The 6637-nt window shown below is 41.7% G+C and overlaps 1 long non-coding RNA gene across 1 annotated transcript; it reads left to right on the top strand.

The window, feature by feature from the left end:
- The first annotated feature begins 268 nt into the window (after positions 1–268).
- LOC119075709 lies at positions 269–4961 on the top strand. The gene is made up of 3 exons (XR_005087439.1): positions 269–832; positions 4609–4698; positions 4762–4961. It is a non-coding gene; the product is annotated as an uncharacterized LOC119075709 (long non-coding RNA).
- The last annotated feature ends 1676 nt before the right edge of the window (positions 4962–6637 follow it).

Below are 6637 nucleotides of genomic sequence, written 5' to 3'. Positions count from 1 at the left end.
AAGCTTGTTTTATCTTGGTCAAGTACCTCCTTTGATTGTATTTTATGCCCTCTCTACAAAAAAAGATAACGTTAAGAACTGCTTCGATTTTTCAAAGAATACCATTCGACTGAATAGCTAATAAACTATACCGGGTTTTCCTAAAGAAAGTTTATGTCAATTTTCGTTTGAAATTGAACGCAGCCAATGCCAAATTGTGTCGTGTCCGTCGTGTCGCATTAATTTAAGAAGAAATGGAACAAATGTCATAATTGTTAGTATTGGTATTTATTGACAGGACAAAAAATCTACCGCGCTGTTGACAATAATTTTTAGTTAAATAATCACCATTCACGAGATTATTCGACATTATTAAGATGCGGATGGTCTTGTGTTGTCGATAACAAATGTAATTCCACTTGTTGAATGTTGTGCCGCTCTACCATAGGAGTCAAAATTATTGCACACAAACAGTGGTGGTGTGACGATATGGGAGCCCTAACATCGCTTTTTTGTGTGATCACGATCAGTTTGTTTTGTCGCCTTTGAGGAAGAATTTTAAAAACAAATAAAAAGTGATGAACAAAGCTTATGAGACTAGAGTTAAATTTTGGTCAGAACAATTCGAAAAAGCAAGCAAACTTACCGGTTTAAATTTTTTATTTTCATGAACCTTCAGATAAAAGTGATTTTCTTGAGATAGCAAAAAGTTAATTCTTAATTCAACAACATTAATAAAAAGTGATTTTTTGAGATAACCAACAAATTACAACGAAAATTGTGAGCTTTGTCTGTTATCATTTTTGTATCGGAATTCATTATTTTCAACAACAGATGCCGAGGAATTTGACAGGTAAGCGTGAAGTTTGTAATAATTCCATTGCCAAATGGATGTTGATTTTGAACTGAAAAACAAAAGAATTGCGTAGGAATTGGATAAAGGGTTGGTGTGGATGAAATCTTACTCGCATGAAAACGATAAACATTCACATCAAATGTTCAAATTGTGCTCCCTGTTGAGTTAAACACATTAGTATGCGATGTTCGAACGACTCCAATACGCGCTGAAGTAATTCTTCGTCGGGTTGCAAACAATTCTCGATTATTCGGTCTTCCAATTCTTGCATATTGTCCACGGTAGTTCGAAACACACGATCTTTGACATACCCCCACAGGAAAAAATCGAGTGGTGTCAAATCTGGTGATCGGGGGGGCCACATTATAGGACCTGCACGTCCGATCCATCGATTCGGAAATTCCATATTTAAATAACCTCTCACGGCACAACTGTAATGCGGGGGCGCCCCGTCTTGCTGGAAATAGACGTCGGTCCAGCGAATGTTCTGTGCTGCAGCTGATGCGCGCATTGCCGGTACTATCTGATTCATAAGCAAATCGAGATACTTTTCGCCATTAAGGTTGCCGTCGATGAAAAAGGGGCCTATGATGGAACATCCCAAGATCCCCGCCCATACGTTTAGTTTTTTTGGCCGCTGCGTGTGTGATTCCCGATACTCGTGAGGGTTCTCTTGTGACCAGTATCGACAGTTATGCCGATTAACGAAACCGTTTTGATGAAATGTTGATTCGTCACTGAAACAAACCCGCTTAGTGAAAGTCGGATCTCGCATAAGTTGTTCCATGATCACACAAAAGTCTTCTCGTAACTCAAAATCGCGTTCAGACAATTCCTGTACCAATTTGACGCCATAAGGGTGAAACTTGTGTCGCTTTAAGATACGCCAGGCAGACGTCAGGCTGTTACCAGTTTCCATTGCAATCTCTCGAACGCTTTGTTGCATCTTGTAAGATACACTTGCCAGCACCATTATCTCGTTATTTTCGTCTGTCGCTGTTCTCGGACGGCCTGATTTTGGTCGGTTAAAAACACTTCCGGTGCCGTGCAATTTATCAAACATTTTTTTGACACCAATTGCACTTGGTTTTGGTCTTGCGGGGAACATTGTATGAAATCGATTCGCTATTTTCTGATAGCTCAGCCTCTCGTCTATTCTTAAATTGCACATAATCCGGCGTTCCTCATTTGTATAATACATTTTAGGACAAATTTTTCAACAAACAAAAGACAGGACTACTCACGCCTTTAAGTCGCAAAATATCGAGAAAATGCTGACTTATTGGAAACCGAAATAAGATCAGCCTACTTCAAATTTAATAAATTTCATTGTAAAATTTTCATGGTAACTCCAAGTGAAAAGTTTACCAAGAAAGTTGATATCAATGATGTAAATCTTAAGCTCCAAGTTTTAATTGAGATTTGTTGATACCTTCACTTTGTGCTTGAGATACCAACTGTAAGCTTCGTTAAAACAACCAGAAGCAACTTTAAACCAACTGGAAACTACTGCCGGTAACTTTAAACCAACCGGAAGATTCCTACTGTAACTTAAAAGCAACCGAAAGCTTTTAAAGTTACCGGGCGGTAGCTGGCCGAGTGTCGGGCGGTAACTGGCGGTTGATTTAGACTGACTGGCGATAGCTGGCGGTTGAATTAGAGTGTCCCGTGGTAGCTGGCGGTTGATTTAGAGTGACTGACGATAGCTGGCGGTTGATTTAGAGTGACTGTCGGTAGCTGGCGGTTGATTTACAGTGACTGGCGATAGCTGGTGGTTGATTTAGAGTGACTGTCGGTAGCTGGCGGTTGATTTAGAGTGACTGCCGGTAGCTGGAGGTTGATTTAGAGTGACTGTCGGTAGCTGGCTGTTGATTTAGAGTGACTGGCGATAGCTGGCGGTTGATTTAGAGTGACTGACGATAGCTGGCGGTTGATTTAGAGTGACTGTCGGTAGCTGGCGGTTGATTTACAGTGACTGGCGATAGCTGGTGGTTGATTTAGAGTGACTGTCCGTAGCTGGCTGTTGATTTAGAGTAACTGACGAAGCTGGCGGTTGATTTAGAGTGACTGGCGGTAGCTGGCGGTTGATTTAGAGTGACTGCCGGTAGCTGGCGGTTGATTTAGAGTGACTGTCGGTAGCTGGCTGTTGATTTAGAGTGACTGGCGATAGCTGGCGGTTGATTTAGAGTGACTGTCAGTAGCTGGCGGTTGATTTAGAGTGACTGTCTGTAGCTGGCGGTTGATTTAGAGTGACTGACGATAGCTGGCGGTTGATTTAGAGTGACGGACGATAGCTGGCGGTTGATTTAAAGTGACTGGCGGTAGCTGGTGGTTGATTTAGAGTGACTGTCGGTAGCTGGCTGTTGATTTAGAGTGACTGTCGGTAGCTGGCTGTTGATTTAGAGTAACTGACGGTAGCTGGCGGTTGATTTAGAGTGACTGGCGGTAGCTGGCGGTTGATTTAGAATCACTGTCAGTAGCTGGCGGTTGATTTAGAGTGACTGTCTGTAGCTGGCGGTTGATTTAGAGTGACTGACGATAGCTGGCGGTTGATTTAAAGTGACTGGCGGTAGCTGGCGGTTGATTTAGAGTGACTGTCGGTAGCTGGCGGTTGATTTAGAGTGACTGGCGGTAGCTGCCGGTTGATTTAGTGTCCGGTGGTAGTTGGTGGTTGATTAAGAGTGACTGGCGATAGCTGGCGGTTGATTTAGAGTGACTGGCGGTAGCTGGCGGTTGATTTATAGTGACTGGCGGTAGCTGGCGGTTGATTTAGAGTGACTGGCGGTAGCTGGCGGTTGATTTAGAGTGACTGGCGGTAGCTGGCGGTTGATTTAGAGTGACTGTCGGTACCTGGCGGTTGATTTAGAGTGACTGACGATAGCTGGCGGTTGACTTAGAGTGAGTGGCGATAGCTAGCGGTTGAATTAGTGTCCGGTGGTAGCTGGCGGTTGATTTAGAGTGACTGTCGGTAGCTAGCGGTTGATTTAGAGTGACTGGCGATAGCTGGCGGTTGATTTAGAGTGACTGTCGGTAGCTGGCGGTTGATTTAGAGTGACTGGCGATAGCTGGCGGTTGATTTAGAGTGACTGGCGATAGCTGGCGGTTGATTTAGAGTGACTGGCGATAGCTGGCGGTTGATTTAGAGTGACTGGCGATAGCTGGCGGTTGATTTAGAGTGACTGACGATAGCTGGCGGTTGATTTAGAGTGACTGACGATAGCTGGCGGTTGATTTAGAGTGTCGGACGGTAGCTGGCGGTTGATTTAGAGTGACTGTCGGTAGCTGGCGGTTGATGTAGAGTGACTGGCGATAGCTGGCGGTTGATTTAGAGTGACTGGCGATAGCTGGCGGTTGATTTAGAGTGACTGGCGATAGCTGGCGGTTGATTTAGAGTGACTGGCGATAGCTGGCGGTTGATTTAGAGTGACTGACGATAGCTGGCGGTTGATTTAGAGTGACTGACGATAGCTGGTGGTTGATTTAGAGTGTCGGACGGTAGCTGGCGGTTGATTCAGTCACTCTAAGCCAACCGCCAGTCACTCTAAACCGACCGCCAGCTACCGCCAATCACTCTAAACCGACCGCCAGCTACCGCCAGGCACTCCTAACGCCTTTACCTAGCATTTCTTAAAATGATGAATTCAGTATTTTAGCCACTTTAAACCAACCAGAAGCTATCGTCGGTAACTTTAAGCCAACCGTCGGTATCTTCCAGTCAAAAAGTCAAAAAACACAAACTTATTTTTATTGGACCCTTAACGTTTTTATTCCAGATTAAATACTAACACTTTGTGGTCGATAACTTCTACTTTGAAACGCCACCCTCCTGTACCAACGTGAGGTCTACCGTGAGAGTTACGTTCGTAAGCCAGAAAAGTGAGACGGAATTAATTTTCAATTTGAAACATCTCAAAAATTAATTACAGAGGTAACCCGAGCGACCCGATCAACTCGAAGATGCTTCCCTTTGGACTACACTAAGGTTCATCGCAGACGTTGTTTTCAACTAATGGATTCAGATGCATTTGTCGTAACCATTTTACTCGCAAATTAGTTGTCAAAAATTATTGTTATGTAAACAGTTCAAATGAAACAAATAAATTGTGCGACAATTCTTACATCACTCATAACAAAATGGCGTATGATACGATGTCGTATTTTAAATTTGACGACAAAATTTGATTGCGTTCAATTTTGTCTCAAAATTTCATGAACTTTCTTTTGCAAAACCCGGTATATGTATAGCGGAGAGGCGCTTTGTGCGCTATGCATAAAACAAAATGGCAAGTACCTCGCGGCGTATACAGTTTCCACTTAACAATATTCCGAGGGTATTGAGATAGCATCCGCTGTTATAATATCTGAAGTATACTTTTTCCTTTTATATGATTAAGAGGCCACTTCACTTAACACAATCCTATTTTATTTGAACAAAAAAGAAATGAACGCGTTACACATGTATTGGAACATAGATTTAATAACTATGATGGTAAATGAGCTTAACAGATCAGTTTGTTACGTACAATGTTCAGCTTGTAATTATACATCATTTATGCTCCATTTAGTGTAGTAGGTTAATTCAACTATGTAAACTCACTACAAGCAATCAAACGATTTTAACCATTCATGGACGGCTGTGTCATTTGCTATGCATCACTCTTCGATCAACGTGGTTCTATAAAGCTAAAAACAGTTGAAGTAAAATATTTCGCATTAAATTGATGTCATCAATGTCCTGTAAATTGTTAGGTCATTAGGAGTAATAGACCCGGTAGTTACACTGTTGATTTGTTTGCCATCTGTGAAAGGTTAAAATGTTCTGCAAATTTTGATTTGCTGGTAACGCATCGATAGAGAAAAGATTACTTTTTTGATTCAAAATTCCCCACGTCCCTCATTACGAACTATTACCTCGAAACGAAGATTCAATTGTTTCCAACTGAGCGGAAACGATGGTTTACATTAATAATCTCAAGAAACAATTCTCAATTCTCAAGAAAATATTCTGATCCAGCGAACGCGTCATTCGACTGCATTGCACATACAAGAAAAACATCCCCCTTTGCTAGCAATGGTTATTTGGATCACAAGGGACGAAAGTAAAAAAATTCAACCGTGTGCGAAGTTTGCAGCCCGTGGCCGAAGGCCAGGGCGGCAATCGCACAGGTTGAATTTTTTTACGTCGTGCCATGTGATCCATACAACTTTTCATTACAATAACTACGAAAATTGTAATTTGAGCTTCCTAAACACGTTCCAACTGATGAAATTTACCGAAATATGCTGAAATATGCGGGGGTCCAGGGGGCGGCAGCCCCCTGGTATAAGAAAAAATATTAAATTATTGACAACGTTCTTTTCTATCACAACAATCACAGCGATCACAACGACACCATACTGAACACATGTTGTTGCTGTCATTTACTTTCGCATCTTCGTTTGAGAGCCGAAAGTACTTTCGCTCCTCTGTTGTTGCTGTCATTTACTTTTGCATCCTCGTTTGGGGGGCGAAAGTACTTTCGCACCTCTTGTGATGTCGTGGCTTACTGAGAGTTGAATTTTTAAACTTTCGCATCTCATTCGGGAAGCGAAAATTACAATTTTCGTAGTTAGTGTAATGAAAAAAAATCTTTAATCTAATTATTAAGTGTTCCCATTTATTACAACTACAGCACCACCATCGAGAAATGAAATGCATTTTTATTTTTGCTTCACGAAGCTAATGAGATCGGAAAAACGTATAAATTATTCGTTCTTTTAATTAAATCCTCTAAAATGTATTTTAAATAAAAATATTAAATG

Source organism: Bradysia coprophila, unplaced genomic scaffold (genome assembly GCF_014529535.1).
Source record: "Bradysia coprophila strain Holo2 unplaced genomic scaffold, BU_Bcop_v1 contig_232, whole genome shotgun sequence".
NCBI lineage: Eukaryota > Metazoa > Arthropoda > Insecta > Diptera > Sciaridae > Bradysia > Bradysia coprophila.
This window is presented reverse-complemented; position numbering and strand designations above follow the sequence as displayed.